The sequence below is a fragment of the Leptonychotes weddellii genome, chromosome 10 (genome assembly GCF_054177405.1).
Source record: "Leptonychotes weddellii isolate Sample4059 chromosome 10, ASM5417740v2, whole genome shotgun sequence".
NCBI classification, from domain to species: Eukaryota; Metazoa; Chordata; class Mammalia; order Carnivora; family Phocidae; genus Leptonychotes; species Leptonychotes weddellii.
Genome location: NC_138378.1, coordinates 101243465 through 101259647, shown reverse-complemented (window position 1 = coordinate 101259647; position 16183 = coordinate 101243465). Strand labels below are relative to the sequence as shown.

At 37.4% G+C, this 16183-nt stretch overlaps 1 protein-coding gene and 1 pseudogene across 3 annotated transcripts in view; one reads left to right on the top strand and one right to left on the bottom strand.

Annotated features, from left to right (window-relative positions):
- The window catches only part of LCLAT1 (lysocardiolipin acyltransferase 1), a 178778-nt gene that overhangs the window by 16610 nt on the left and 145985 nt on the right, over nucleotides 1-16183 (top strand). The gene's annotated exons all lie outside the window — the stretch shown is intronic.
- On the bottom strand, nucleotides 10259-10880 carry LOC102733071 (transcription factor BTF3 pseudogene; annotated as a pseudogene).

The following is a 16183-nucleotide window of genomic DNA, read 5'->3' as shown; positions in this document are numbered from 1 at the left end:
TTTTTTTTTTAAGATTTTATTTATTTATTTGACAGAGAGAGACAGCGAGAGAGGGAACACAAGCAGGGGGAGTGGGAGAGGGAGAAGCAGGCTCCTGGCTGAGCAGGGAGCCCGATGCGGGACTCGATCCCAGGACCCTGGGATCATGACCTGAGCCGAAGGCAGACGCTTAACCGACTGAGCCACCCAGGCGCCCAATTTTGTAGTCTTGTTATGAGGATTTTCCCATGTCATAAGATTTTTTTGAAAATACAGCTTCTATTAATATGTAAACATGTATCTTATGAGTTTGTTTTTCTTTAAATAAAACCAGAATAATTTAGTTACCATTTTTAAGTACTTTTTTCATTTAATGTATCATGGCTGGCTTTCTAAATGACAGCTTAGATTGGTGTACATCATTCTTTTCAGTGGCTGCCTATATTCCATTGTAGGCATAGACCCTTAGGTAGGCATTTCTCCATTGATGGACATTTATACTCTTTCGACTTTTCACCCACAAATAGTGCTTCAGTGAGCATTTTCATATGTATTTTTAATTGTATGAGTACTTATGTAGAATAGAGTATTAGAAATGGAATTATTAGGTAAAAATGTATTTGCCTTTTCAAAAGGGCTCTGTCAGTTTTACTCTTGGTAATAGTATGTTTTAAGGATCCGTGTTTCTCTATGCCTTCACTTTTGCTAGGTATTATCACTGTCCTACATGCAGAAGTGATAGTGGGAAATGTGGCATCACATTGCTTTGATTTGATTTCTTTTTCTTTTTCTTTTTCTTTTTTTAGTTTCTTTTCATATGTGACTGATTTTTTGCTCATTTTATCCTATTGTATTTTCTAATTCTTAATGCTTTCATATTTTACATATAACTCTTTAATTCATCTGGGGTTTATTTTGATTTTGTGAAATGAAAACTACTTGATTCTGGAGGAGATTCATGGGCTAGTAGGCCTTGAAATCATGTATCTGGAAAAATTTAGAAGATAAAAATAAATTTTGCTGCTTTTGGGAAGTAGTTCATTTCAAATTAATTAAAAAAAAAAACGTAATTCATTATTACCCAACTCTATGAAGTGTGTTGGGGAAATAAGGAAAGTCCTGCCAACAAAAAAGACCCCTCCTTACCAACATAGAAGTGAGAGAAAACTCAATTTATTGTTGAGGATGCATGCCAGCTGCGTGCATGTAGATTGTTCAGGAGAGAGTATGAAATTTGCATATAATTTGTTCATATTTACAATAAAATAGACATGTAAGACTTCTTTTATATTCTTGAGAGACAAGTGGGTGCCGCCGTAATAGTCTCCTGCACACCTGGTGATAGATTCCTGAGGTAATTTCAGAGATAGTGTTCGTAGTTCTGAGGGTCAGAAGGCTGTGATATTGTATTATAAAATCTGGAAACTAATAAGATTATCAATTCCTGATCAAAAGGTTTGGCATATGTTTTTAAGGAGATGTGCTGTGGTAGGCTCCAAAAAGAGATCTAAGTTCTGATCCCTGGAACCTGTGACTGTTACCTTATATGTCCAAAAAGGGTCTTTGCAGATATGATTAAGTTGAGGATCTTGAGGTGCAGAAGTTATTCTGGATTATCTGGGTGAGTCCTAAAGACCCACATATATCCTTATAAGAGGGAGGCAGAAGAATATTATACACAAACACAGAAGAGTAGGAGGCAATGTGATGACCAAGGAGACAGATTGGAGTGATGGGACCACAAGGCAAGGATTTCTGGCAGCCACCAGAAGCTGGAGGAGGCAAGGAATGGATTCTCCCCTAGAGCCTTTGGAGGGAGGTGGCCTCACTGACACCTTGATTTTGGCCCACTGATACTGATTTCAGACTTTTAGCCTCTAGACCTGTGAAAGAATAGATTTCTGGTGTTTTTAGCTATCAAGTAATTTGTTATAGCAGCTATAGGAAACTATATATACATGTGTATGTAGAACTTCTGAATTTTAAACAAGCTCCCCAGGTAGTTTGGATACATACCATATGTGTTTGAGAACTACAAGTTTTGTTTATCCTTAATTTTTTTTCATTATTTAGGAGAGTTTAAAAATTCCAAATCATTAGGGTTCTTTGTTTTGAATTTATTACTAATTCTTAGTTTTGTTGTATAGTAATTGGAAAATGTGTCCTGTAAAATTGAGATTTCCATTATGGCTTAACAATCAGTTTTTAGGGTGCCTGGGTGGCTCAGTTGGTTAAGCCGACTGCCTTTGGCTCAGGTCATGATCTGGAGTCCCGGGATTGAGTCCCTCATTGGGCTCCCTACTCAGCAAGGAGTCTGCTTCTCCTTCTGCCCCTCACCCCTCTCAGGCTCTCTCTTTCTCTCATTCTCTCTCTCTCAAATAAATAAAATCTTAAAGAAAAAAAAACCCAATCAGTTTTTATAAATGACCTCCACTCTGCATACTTGGAAAAAAGATAGGCTGTGATATTTGGTATCTGTCTATTGATGTTTTTTAAATTGAGGTGAAATTCACATATCCTAAAATTCACCATTTTAAAGTGAGCAAATCAGTGGCATTTAGTACATTCACAGTGTTGTGCCACCACCACCTCTGTCTAGTTCCAAAACACTTCTTCAGCTCAGAAGGAAAACTATACCTTTAAGCAGGTACTTCTCTTTTTTCCCCAGCCCCTGGCAACCACCAAGCTGCTTTCGGTCTCTGTGGATTTGCCAATTCTGGATATTTCATATAAATAGAATCATATGATATGTGACCTTTTGACTCCTGCTTTTTTTTACTTAGCATAATGTTTTTGAGGTTTATCCATATTGTAGCTTATATCAGTACTTGATTCATCTTTAAGGCTGAGTAATATTTCCCATGTATATACCACAATTTGTTTTGCCATTCATCCACTGATGGACATTTGAGTTGTCCCTACCTTTTGGCTGTGGTGAATAATGCTGCTTTTATAAACATTTGTGGACAAGTATTTTGAGTACCTGTTTCTCCAGTCCTTCTTGGTAGATACCTAGGAGTGGAATTGCTGTGGGTGATTTAGTCATTCTATATTTAACTTTTTGAGAACTGCCAACCTGTTTTCCACAGCAGCTGTGTTTTATATTCTCACCAGCAATGTTTAAGCATTCCACATTTTCCATGACTTCACCATTACTTGTTATTTTCCATTTTTAAAATATGGCCATCCTTGTTAGGTATATAGTGCTATCTCGCTGTGGTTTTGATTAGCATTTCCCTAATGACAATGACTGTGAGCATCTTTTCATGTGCTTAATGACCATTTGTATATTGTCTTTGGAGAAATGTCTATTTACATTGTTTGCCCATTTTAAAGATTATTTAAGAGGTGGGGGGCATGAGCAGCGGTGAAGGGAGGGAGAGGGAGAGAGACAATCTCAAACTGACTCCATGCTGAGTGTGGAGCCAGACATGGGGTGCAATCTCACAACCCTGAGATCATGACCTGAGCTGAAATCAAGAGTCAGACGCTCAACCAACTAAGCCACCCAGGTGCCCCATTCTTTGCCCATTTTAGAAGGTTGTTTGTCTTTTTGTTTTTGAGTTGTGAGAGTTCCTTTCTGGATACTAGACCCTTGATTTGGAAAAATTTCTTCATTCTGTGGGTTGTCTTTTACTTTGTTGATAGTGTCCTTTGATGTACAAAAGTTTTAAAATTTTGATTAAGTCCAATTTATCAACTTTTTTGTTTTGTTGCTAGGGCTTGTAGTGTCATAGTTAAGAATCCATTGTCAAATCTGAAGTCATGAAGATTTACCTGCATGTTTTCTTCTAACAGTTTTAAGTTTTAGCTCTTGCATTCAAGTTGTTAATCCATTTATTTTGTCTATGGTACGTTATAGAGGTCAACTTCATTTTTTGCATGTGGGTGTCCACTTATTACCATTTGTTGCAGACTATTCTTTCCCCATTGAATGGTCTTGGCACCCTTGTTAAAAACCAATTGGTCATAAATGTATGGGTTTATTTCTGGATTCTCTCAATTCTTTTCCACTGATCCGCGTGTCTCTCCTTATGCCAGTATCACAGTGTTTTGATTATTGTAAGCTTTGTAGTAAGATTTTAAGTTGGGAAGTGTGAGCCTTCAGCTTTGTTCTTCCTTTTCAGTACTGTTTGGCTACTTGAGACACTTTGCAATTCTATGTGAGTTTGAGGATCAGCTTTTTTATTTCTGCAAAAAAAGGCCATTGGAATTTTGATAGAAACTGCATTAAATCTGTAGATTTATCTTAGGGGGAAAGTTTTCAGTCTTTCACTCTTAAGGATGATGTTAACTGTGGGCTTTTCATAAATACCCTTTTTTTTTCTTTTAAACAAATTTTTCAAAATGGAGTTAATTGTAAAACTTTGAACTTGTTTAAAAGTTTTGCCACGGGGCGCCTGGGTGGATCAGTCGTTAAGCGTCTGCCTTCGGCTCAGGTCATGATCCCAGGGTCCTGGGATCGAGCCCCGCATCGGGCTCCCTGCTCCGTGGGAAGCCTGCTTCTCCCTCTCCCACTCCCCCTGCTTGTGTTCCCTCTCTCGCTGTGTCTCTCTCTGTCAAATAAATAAATAAAATCTTTAAAAAAAAAATAAAATAAAAAAATAAAAGTTTTGCCAGTTTATGGGAGGTAGTCTCAAAATTGAGAACAGAAGAAATTTTTACATGTTAATAATTTTTGTATTTAGTGCATATATGGTCAGGAATATACAGAAAATATTTATGGAAAAGAGGAAAAAAGGGGACAGGACCTTCAGACCTCATTGAATACAGGGTTTTACTCCCTGAACTGTTGCAGTTGACAATTGCATCTACTTCTAAGACTTCGCTTTTATTATTGGGTTGTGAAAAAGTAAGATTGAGACTTTTAAAAGTTTTTCATGTGTTAATTTTTTTCTTAATTTGAAATAAATTTTTATAAATATTAGTTGTTGTTGTTTTTCCCCCCCTGAGGCCTACACAGGAGGAAAGGACCATGGACCTATGGATGCGTCAGAAATTGCTCAGAAAAATGGAAACCTGTTTGTTTGTTTTGTTATAAAAATGGAAGTGCCCTTAGAGTCAGAATACAAATTGTTCTTGTACTTGGTAAATTGCCTTAATACATGAATAGATATTTTAAGGGCATTCAGATAAGTTTTGTGCAAAATATTTTTGATAGGCCAGATCTTAGAAATATTGTTTTGCAGAGAGTGAAGAGATATTACCTTTCATACTCCTTTCAGATATTTTCAGTTTTCTTAAATATCTTTGGGAAAAAAAGAACCCTATTAGAATAATTTTGCTTTTTTAGTCTTGCCAGCAACTCCCCTACCCTCTGAAATCTTTTGTGCCTTTGTAAGCTAATGCATTAAGTGAGACTTTTAAATCAGAGATGAGGAAAAGATTAGCTGTGGATGTGGATCAGTGTGTTGCCTAAAACTATTTTTGCATTAAACAAATTATATCTTTCTCTCCATCCTCACTGGAGTTAAAAAAAATAGTGTCACGATTTGTTGCCTCGAATATAGTTGATTTTGATGTGCAGTATATCCATGGTCTCACCAGTCAATGGAGAACAGGTGTTTCCTCTTGGAAAATAGTTTGCACACACACACACACACACACACACCACGCATGCACACATATATACACACGCATACATGCATATGGGTGTGTGTATGTGCATATGGGGGTGTGTGTGTGTGTATGAGAAAGTTCTGAACAAGGGCAGGATGTATGTGTTTTTTTAATTTTTTATTTTATTTGTTTTTAAAATTTTTTATTTAAATTCAATTTAGTTAACATACAGTGTATTATTAGTTTCAGGGGTAGAATTTAGCGATTCATCAGTTGTATATAACACCCAGTGCTCATTAGATCAAGTGCTCTCCTTAGTGCCCATCACCCAATTACCTTATCCCCTCATTCACCTCCCCTCCAGCAACCCTCAGTTTGTTTCCTATAGTTAAGAGTCTTTTATAATTTGCCTCCCTCTCTGATTTTATGTTATTTTATTTTCCCTTCCCTTCCCCATGTTCATCTGTTTTGTTTCTTAAATTCCATATATGACTGAAATCATGGTATTTATCTTTCTCTGACTGACTTCTAGTTCCATCCACATTGTTGCAAATGGCAAGATTTCATTCTTTTTGATGGCTGAGTAATACTCCATTGTGTGTGTGTACACACACACACACACATACACACATTGTGTGTATATATATACACACCACATCTTTATCCATTCATCCGTCGGTGGATATCTGGGCTCTTTCCATATTTTCGCTATTGTGGACATTGCTGCTATAAGCATTGGGGTGCATGTGCCCCTTCGAATCAGTATGTTTGTATCCTTTGGATAAATACCTAGTAGTGCAACTGCTGGGTTGTAGGGTAGTTCTTTTTTGAGGAACCTCCATACTCTTTTCCAGAGTGGCTATACCAGTTTGCATTCCCACCAACACTGTAAGAGGATTCCCCTTTCTCTGCATCCTCACCAATACCTGTTGTTTCCTGAGTTGTTCATTTTAGCTGTTCTGACCAGTGTGAGGTGGTATCTCATTGTGATTTTGATGTGTATTTCCCTGATGCCGAGTGATGTTGAGCATTTTTTCATGTGTCTGGTAGCTATCTGTATGTCTTCTTTGGAGAAATGTCTGTTCATGTTTTCTGCCCATTTCGTGACTGGGTTTTCTGTTTTTTGGGTGTTGAGTTTGATAAGTTTTTTTTATAAATTTTGGATACTAGCCCTTTATGTGATATGTCATTTACAAATTCCATAGGTTGCCTTTTAGTTTTGTTGATCGTTTTCTTTGCTGTGCAAAAGCTTTTTATCTTGATGAAGTCCCAATAGTTCATTTTTGCTTTTGTTTCCCTTGCCTTTGGAGACATATCTAGCAAGAAGTTGCTGAGGCCGAGGTTGAAGAGGTTGCTGCCTGTGTTCTCCTCTAGGGTTTTGATGGATTCCTGTCTCACATTTAGGTCTTTCATCCATTTTGAGTTTATTTTTGTGTATGGTGTAAGAAAGTGGTCCAGTTTCATTCTTCTGCATGTGGCTGTCCAATTTCCCCAGCACCACTTGTTGAAGAGACCATCTTTTTTCCATTGGATATTCTTTCCTGCTTTATTGAAGATTAGTTGACCTAGAGTTGAGGGTCAATTTCTGGGTTCTCTATTCTGTTCCACTGATCTGTATCTCTTTTTGTATCAGTTGTATGTGTGTGTGTTAGGCTTCTCCAGAGAAACAGAACCAGTAGGAGATAGATATGTGTATATATCGCTGTGTAAAAAATGTATTTATATATATTTATTATTTATATTATTACACATTACATATATAATTTAACAATGTTACGTTATTTATTATTACATATGTATATACATATATGTGTGTGTGGAGAGAGAGAGAGGAAAGAGGGAGGGAGAAAATTTATGAGAAATTGGCTTTCCTGATTATGGAGTTTGAGAAATCCCATGATCTGCTGTCTGCAAGATTGAGACTCAGGAAAGCCAGTGGCCTAATTCAGTCTGAGTCTGAAGGCCTGAGAACCAGGGGAACTGATGGTGTAAATTCCAGTCCTAGAGCCAGAGAAGATGAGATGTCTCATCTAGCTCAGTGAGGTAGGAAAAAAGGGGTGAATTCTTCTTCCTCTGCATTTTGTTTTATTCAGGCCCTCAACAGATTAGATGTTGCCTACCCACATTGGAGGGGGCGATCTATTATTACTGAGGTCCGCCAATCAATCCTAATCTCATCTAGAAACACCTTCATAGACACATCCAGAAATAATGTACTCCCTGGCCAGTCAAATTGACATATAAAATTAGCCATCACATTGTTCTTCTTATCAGTAGAAGGGATTGATATCTGTTATGATCCTTTTTGTTTTAGTTAGTATCTTTGGGATATAAAGGGAGCAGGTAAATGGAGAAGAATCTGGTGGCTTTAGAAACCACCAGTTGTCCTGATTTGGGTCACTTACATCTGGAATATCTGCTTTGACTCTGTTACCTGTATGTTTCTCATTCCTTTACTTCCCTTTATCATTCTTGTATCATAATTCTCGGTAATTTACAAAACCAAAGACGTCTGTGTTGATTTTTTTTTTTTTTTTTTTTTTTGCTAAAGTGATATAAACATTTACCTATGTTTATGGATGGTAGATGAATGTGGATACCATCAAAGGGATGGCAGATTTTGAGAATCCTTTATAGAGCACAGACTGTCAAACTTATTTGTCTTCTGACATGAATTCTTGGTTGTTTTAACTTTTTAAAGGGAATCATTAAATGGATAGTGGAGGTGAGTGGACAGCAGCTTGCTGTGGTGGTGGTTCACTGGCTTGGCTTGACCATTTTCCACATGCTGAAGATGGGCTTTGTAGGTTCTGAAACCCAATTTCCTTGTTTCATCCAGGGTTTATGACTTCGTTCCTGCCAGTGAATTTCATAAGGGATTGATTTTTCAAAAGCCAACAACCTGTTTATTAATTTACATGGGCAGATGGACCTTTCCACTCTGATTATACTCACTGTTTAGAGTATCTTTTTGTGTTGATAATCTAAGTACCAAACAGCATCTAAGTATTGAACAGTGTCTTACCAATAGTAAAAAAGTTGACTAGTGTGTTGAATGGTAATACAATGACTTACCCAGATAGAAAAATAAACCTACGCTAAAGATTTTAATTCATAATAAATGAGAGAATCAGGCAAATGGTATAACTGATTCAAAGGAAAAAATTAAAAAAAAAACCCCACAAATGTATACCAAGTAAAGGAATGTTGAAATGGATTGCAAGTGGAGACATTAGTGGTCTGTGGGTGAGGGAAGTCAGTTGAACACTCTACCTGATAGGATAGAATCTGCATGTGAGCTGTAAAATGTCACATACAATTGGAATATGATAAGGTGGAAGGGTGTGCTATAGACAATTCCTTGTTTTCCTTGTTTTTTCTTCCTACCTATTAACAGTGAGTAGGTGCTGTGAATTACGAGTGGGAGTTAGAGGATATTTGAAGATAGTTCTCTTGGACCATCCTGGAGCCTGATGAACTTTTAGAGTTGTACCATTACTTTGGTAATGAATGTGAACATTTAAAAATAATTTGGTTTTAGATTATTTAAATAATTGGTTATACATGGGTCCAGGTTTGGATTTCTTACAGAAGTTGATAATTTTTTCTTTGGCACTGGGTCCTTTTATGGAAAGCTGGTGGTTACTTGGAATATGGCTGCAAGGAGCAATAATAAATGTAATTTGGTTTTGTATGCTTTTCTTTATAAACATATAATTATTAAAATTGCTTAAAATTGTTAGGAGGCCTTATTATGGGATCGGAAAGAACCCAGGTTTTATGATAATCTGAATTACTTACCTATTGACAGGGACATGTAAGTAATGATTTCATAACCTTTTAAAAAAATACTTCCTGTACATGTATATTAATGTGTATTTAAACAAATAATTTAAAAATTAACATACATGTATTATACAACTGGGTGCAGTGTTTCTTAGAATAAATGTTGAATGATTTTTTATGATAGATGATTTCTCCTAATATTGTGATGCCCTCTAGTGAATTCAGCCTTTCAGATAAGAAGTTTATGAGAGTAATCATTACAACGAAATCTTATATTCTGGTAATTAGAATTGTTCCTGTATGCCTTGTTGATATGGCAGGTTTCTGTCTCTGGAAATGTTTCAGCAAAGATTTGATAATTTCCCAAGACTCTTATTGTTGAATTAAGTGAAATTGTTCCAGATGACTTCTAAAATCTACTTCAGCTTCAAGGTTCTAGATTCCATGTGTGTTGTTAGTCTCCAGTCAATAAATATTGAACATCCACATAGTGTTTAGCACTGTTCTGAAGGTTGTGAAGTTTTTAAAGGTAGTGTTAAGTCATGGATGTGACTTCAGGTAACTTTTGAACACATCAGTTTGGAGAAAACAATAGTAGTTAACCTCTGTGGAATATTTGTTTTGTCCAATATCCATCCATAAAATATCCATTCTTTTTTTTTTTTATGTTATACAGCCATTTAAAATCTTTAATCAAATTTCATAAATTACCAGCCATATTACATGCCATGAATACCTTTCTATAAACAACTTTGCTTTCTGTGTACAAATCAGTGTCAATGAAATAAAAAAATCGTATCCTAGGTGAAGAACTTTATTAACCTTGTTTCAAACATTGTTCCCAGGCTTCTTCAGCTTGATTAGGGGCAAAGAATGAATTGTGTATAAGCAAAAACTGAAAAGAGCTTCAGTGTCCAAGGGGCTTGGGCTTAAAAATACTAGAGATCTAGATTTTATCAGATCCATGAACAAAATTTTAAAAAGCAGTCATAATATAAGATAGCAGCTCCCAGTAACTTCTTCAAGTTTTATCTTCTTCAGAAGTTGACTCAGTTCAGTTTGCTTCATTCTTGGAGGCTTCATCAAAATTCTCCACAAGATCTGGAACTTCATCATCATCATCCTCTCCGGTAGCAAGTGGTGCTTTTCCATCCACAGACTGTTTGGGCAGAGCTTCAGCCAGTCTTCTTAAACTAGTCAGACTGTCTGCAGCAAGTTTGATTTAAGATCCTGGGTAGCATTTCTGTCAGCTGCTTTGTCTCAGCATAGCCTGGAACGGTGAAAGCGTTCACAGCCAGCGATGCCTGAACTTTGGGGTTGTTAAAGTGGAGCACTGGTCCTTGGTTTGTGAACATATTCACTTCTTCAATACCAGAGATATTGTTTACCCCGAACTTCTTTAAGGAGAACTGAAGTTTTTTATCATCTGCTGTAGCCGTTCTATGAACCACCTTCTTCTTTTGGCAGGCAGTTCCTTTCCCACCAATGCGCACTTGTACTTGCAGTTTGGCGAGTTTCTCCTGGTTCATGATAGTTTCTTTCATTTTGTTGGAGTGGAAATGGGACCGCGTGGGGGAATAGGGTTGGCGCTCAGGGGATCTCGAGCGGACGAGCTGAGATTAGGTGCACACATGCGGGCACGCAAGATGGCAGCTCTGTAAAATATCCATTCTTCAAAGTTTAGAGACTCTACTACTCATTCTTGTGCTTAAGAATTCTTTGAGGACATTTTTGACTTTTAAGGTTTCTTTTGGCCTTCAGAGTCATTTACCATCTTCTTCATTGGATTTTAATGCTAATATAGCTCTTGTCCTTTGGTTTTCATCACCTAGACTAAGCAGAAATTGATTTCTGCATTTGTTGGTAAATAATTTCATCAGGTTGGGAACTGACTTTTTATTACCCTGGATTCTACCTATTTGTGGTATACTGGGGTCAGTGTTCGTTGTACCGAGACAATATAGCATACATCTTCACTGTAATTATTAGAAAGATAAGGTGAGCCACAAGAACAAAGGAATGTTATATTGTAATGTATGAGATAAATTTTTCTCATTTCTGGAAACTTTGTTGTCCATTCATGAAACTATTTCTTTGCTCCAAAGCTTTCGTATGTAGTTCCTAACTTGTATATACCATGTTATAGATTAATAGTGAACTTAATGACCTGACTACTCCTGAAGCACCATCTCTCCTTTATTTTAGTTTTATGTGACCTAAAGACTTGATGTTATCAACATGCAGCATTATCTTTCCATTTAGAATCTAAGTGAGAAATGAGAGAGAATGTGAGAAGGAATGAAACAGGAAGCTTTCCTAATGCAAGGGGAGATGCTCAGAAGTACCCAGTCTAGGATTTTAAGAAGGCCAGAGGATTGAATAGGGCTCTAGTAAAGAATATTTCAGTGAATGTAGGAACTTAGAAAAATTCCATGTGACTCCATGTGCCTTTTGGTGAAGATAGAAGAACTACTTTATAGGATTTCTTTTTTTTTTTTTTTTTTTTTTTTAAGATTTTGTTTATTTGAGAGAGAGAGCGTGCTCGAGAGCGCAAGCATGAGCAGGGTGGAGGGGCAGAGGGAGAAGCCAACTCCCTGGTGAGCAGGGAGCCAGATGGTAGGGCTCGAACCCAGGACCCTGGGATCATGACCTGAACTGAAGGCAGACACTTAACCAATTGAGCCACCCAGGCGCCCCTAGTTTTTGGAGTTTCTTGAGATTTTATGATTTTCCTCTTTTCCCCCTCTATTTCTCTTTGTCTTTCTCCTCCCAAGGGTTTTTATAGCATTGAAAATCTCAAGGGGTTATTTAAGGGATAGAAATTATGGGATAAGTTGTGGTTTGAATTCTGTGGCTCAGGATCTGGGAACATAAAGTGAAGAGTATTGGTGAGGGATTAAAAAAATAGGCATAAACTGGTCATAGAGGCATTTGGAAGAAAAGACAGGGAGATAGGAGTGGGTCTCTCATGGTTTATGAGAGTTAACATAAGAGATTGGTGGTATTAAGATAGAGTTTTATAGATTATTATTCCAAGTTAGGTGTGTGTTCATAGTAGTTAAAGACTGTTGCTACTAGTGCTATTTTTAGGTATGTTTAAGTCAAGTTGGCTTTTGCATACTGATCCGAAAACTTGATCACTATGTATTATACAATTTCTATGAGAAAGTGCATTCTGAATTCTAAACCTCTGACTTAAATGCAAAGTTTTGGAATGCTACCTGTTCATAATTTGAGACTGTTGTATTTGTCCATATTTTGATAGAATTCCCAACTTGAGGCATTTCTAATCTGGGAACCAAAATTTTATTTGACTGTAAATTAGATAAACCCCTGTGGAATAATGATATGTATAAAAATAAATGACTTCTACCCCCAAACATCATAATCTTGTTGAATGCCACAAATTAGAGAAGATTACATTTGTTTAAAAAATTTTTACTGAAGTAACTTTGGTAACCAGAAACTACAATAATATTTGGCATAGTATTTGTAACTTAAGATTTGGTTTTATATTATGCAAGCATTAAAAAAAATCTCTGAAGATTCAGATGGCTTCTGAGTGCTGACTGTTTCACATAGGCAAGGGAAATCAAGCTTTCTGGGGTCTAGTTGGGTTGCCCCATTGCTTTGTTTCTTTGACTAAGTCATTTTCCCTTTCTGGGCCTTAGCTTCTTGATCTACAAAATAAGAATGTTCATTAACAGCATTATTCATAATAGCTAAAACCTGGAAAATACTCTAATGTCTAACAGAATAGATAAATTTTGGTATATTTTTACAGTTAAATACTATACAGTAACAGAAAAGAACGGACCATTCCCACAGTTATTAATATGGATGAATCTTGCAAACATAGTTTTGAGTTAAAGAAACCAGATACAGAAGAGTATATACTTGTTGATTCCATTTTAGTAAAGTTAAAAAACAGATAACACTAACTATAGTGCTAGGAGTCAAATAGTGGTTACAGTCTGATTAGGAGTAGTTAATGATTGGGAGGGAGCATTTATGAAGGAGGCTTTTGGGTTGCAGGTGATGTTCTATCTTGATCTGGGTATATTCACTTTGTAAAAATTCATCAAGCTCTATCTTGATCTGGGTATATTCACTTTGTAAAAATTCATCAAGCTATATACTTAGGATTTGTACACTTCACTGTGTGCTTTATGCTTCAGTTAAAATAAGGTTGAAACTGTGCACTAAAACAAAACACAAAAAAGAAAAAAGTAAAAGAAACAAGGTTTGAGGGGCGCCTGGGTGGCTCAGTTGGTTAAGCATCTGCCTTCAGCTCAGGTCATGGTCCCAGGGTCCTGGGATCGAGCCTTGCATCGGGCTCCCTGCTCGATGGGAAGCCTGCTTATCCCTCTCCTGTTCCCCCTGCTTGTGTTCCTGCTCTCACTATCTCTCTCTCTCTGTCAAATAAATAAATAAAATCTTAAAAAAAAGAAAAGTTAAAAAAAAAAGCAGCAAGGTTTAAACAAGGTTCAAAATCTCAGCTATGCCACTAAAAAATTATTTTAGGCAATTCGTTGACCTCCCTGAATCTTAATGATTCTATAAGATGGAAGTAATACCTGCTTTCTGAATTTCAGTTGAGGTAATAAACATTTGACAACACATTGGAGACTAGAAAATGCTCTCTGAATGTAAGGTGACATTATTTTTCTGTTATACTTTTGTGTTGTATTGTTACTCTCTTAAATAGAAAGGACCCCATATAAATTCAGAAGTGGTAAAAGGACCAAGAATTGAAAGACACTGTGATCAACTGAACCATATGTGTTTCTGCCTGCTTTTGAATTCCTGAAAAAAAACATAAAATAGTAGTAGCAATTCATCTGACTTTCCTCATTTTTTATACCAAGCCATTCAGCAAGTAGTAATTGAGCTCTTCCAAGTGTGCTGGGTTTTATGCTGAGTCTATAATAGTGAACAATATCAACATAGTTCTCACAACCATAGAACTGTAAACCTAAAATTCTGGAAGGAGTGATGGGCCGAAAACAGGAAAATAGATAAAGGAACAAAATAACTGCAGGTTGTAATGAGAGCCATAAAGGAAGCAATCAGGATTGAGGTGGAAGAGTAACTACCAATGGGAACTTGCTCTACCAAGGGGAAGTAGTGGTCAGCCTTAGTGAACGCTTCTCTAAGGGGACAACACTAAGCTGACACTTAAAAGGAAGAAAGGAAGATAGTTAAGCAGCAAGTCTGAGAGGACCATTTTAGGCATCATGGACAATTTGCATAAAGCCCGGAGGCAGGAAATAGCCTGTAGGAGAACCTGACAGAAGAGAGTGGTTGGAATGTGGGTGAAGGGGAGTGGGAGGTGATATACTTGGAAAGATGAGAGGTGGGTGCCAACTCATAAAAGACTTGTAGATTTTGGGTGGGAATTTGATTTTTACTGTAGGCCCAGTGGAAAGCCATTAAAGAGTCTTAAAACAGGGAAATGATAATCGGGTTGACGTTTTGCTTTTTTTTTTGCTACAATATGGGGAAAGGACTGGCCGTGGGTGGGGGTATGGTTTGGCCAAGAGTGAAGGAGAGGAAGTCAGTCACAACAGTTCAAGCACAAGATGATGATGGCGTGGATTAAGGTGGTGGCAATAGCCGTCGATGCAGCATGTTGGATTTAGGATGGGTGTTGGAGATGGAGTTGACAGATCTCTTGCTGATTTTATTGGATTTGGGGAGTGTGAGGGAAAGGAAAGAATGAAAGATGACTCCTGGATTTCTCATAGAGAATTGGGGTGGATGCTGATGTTGTTTATGGAGCTGGAGAGAACTGAGGGCGGAGTGGATGTGGAGGAAGGCCCGGGAAATGATGACATTTATTCTGCATGTGTTCAGTTTGATAGGACTTTGAAACACCCAAGTGTCAGGTCATCAGCTCAGACTGAGAGTCCGGAGCTCAGGGGAGACAGTTGTGTTGGAGATATCTTTTGGAAAGGTCAGCAGGAGGATGATGGGGAGGAAGGAAGAAAGAGGAAAAGGATGTAGAGAAGACAACCAGTGTCCGAGCGCTAGGCAGCCCCAGCATTTTGAGGTCCAGGAGAGGGGCAGGAGCCAACTGAGGAGACCAGGAGGGCCAGGTCAGTGGGGTCAGAGGCTAACCAGGAGGACGATGTTCACAAAAGCCAGGAGAGCCTAGCGTTTCAAGGAAGAAGTGGCCATTCATATGGAATGCTGCCAAGAGGTAGAGTGAAATGAGGACAGTGAAGTGGCCATTGGATTTGGCAGCGTGAAAGTGGACTTTTCTCCTGAAGTGGTTTCAGTGGAATGGTAGAGGCCAAAAGCTGGACTGAAGAGGGAATGGGAAGTGAGAGACTGTGTGTGTTGTGGTGCATTTCTCTGTTGGGTAGTCACGAAACGTATATGAGGAATCTTAAAAAGCCAGTCGGTAAACTTGGGGGTTTGCTTTCTTTCCCCATAAATGGCTGTAGGAAGTTAGCATTGGCCTTTAGCCTCCCAGTAATTTTCCTTTGGTTAACATTTGATTATTCATTTTTAAAAGCTTCTGAATTTCGTAGGTGGCTTCCATTTTAGAGTAAAATCAAATGTTCAATCTGTGTTAACTTGTAGAGTTAGTATTGTATTAAATTAAAACTTGGAGTATTTACCTTTTCAGGAAAGTAATTATAAGCCTTGGAAATTGTGCAAGGACTATTTCATCTTGAAACACTTAGAAATTCATTTTGGTTTTTTGTAATTACAGTGTTTCGGTAAGAGAGACATCTAAACAGGGATTGCATTTGGCAGTTATGTACATGTTCTTGTTCTAAACTAAGCACTGTTTCTGCAGTTTAGAGTTTTCTTTTATAAATAGAATTTTAATCCATGTAGGTTAAATTTT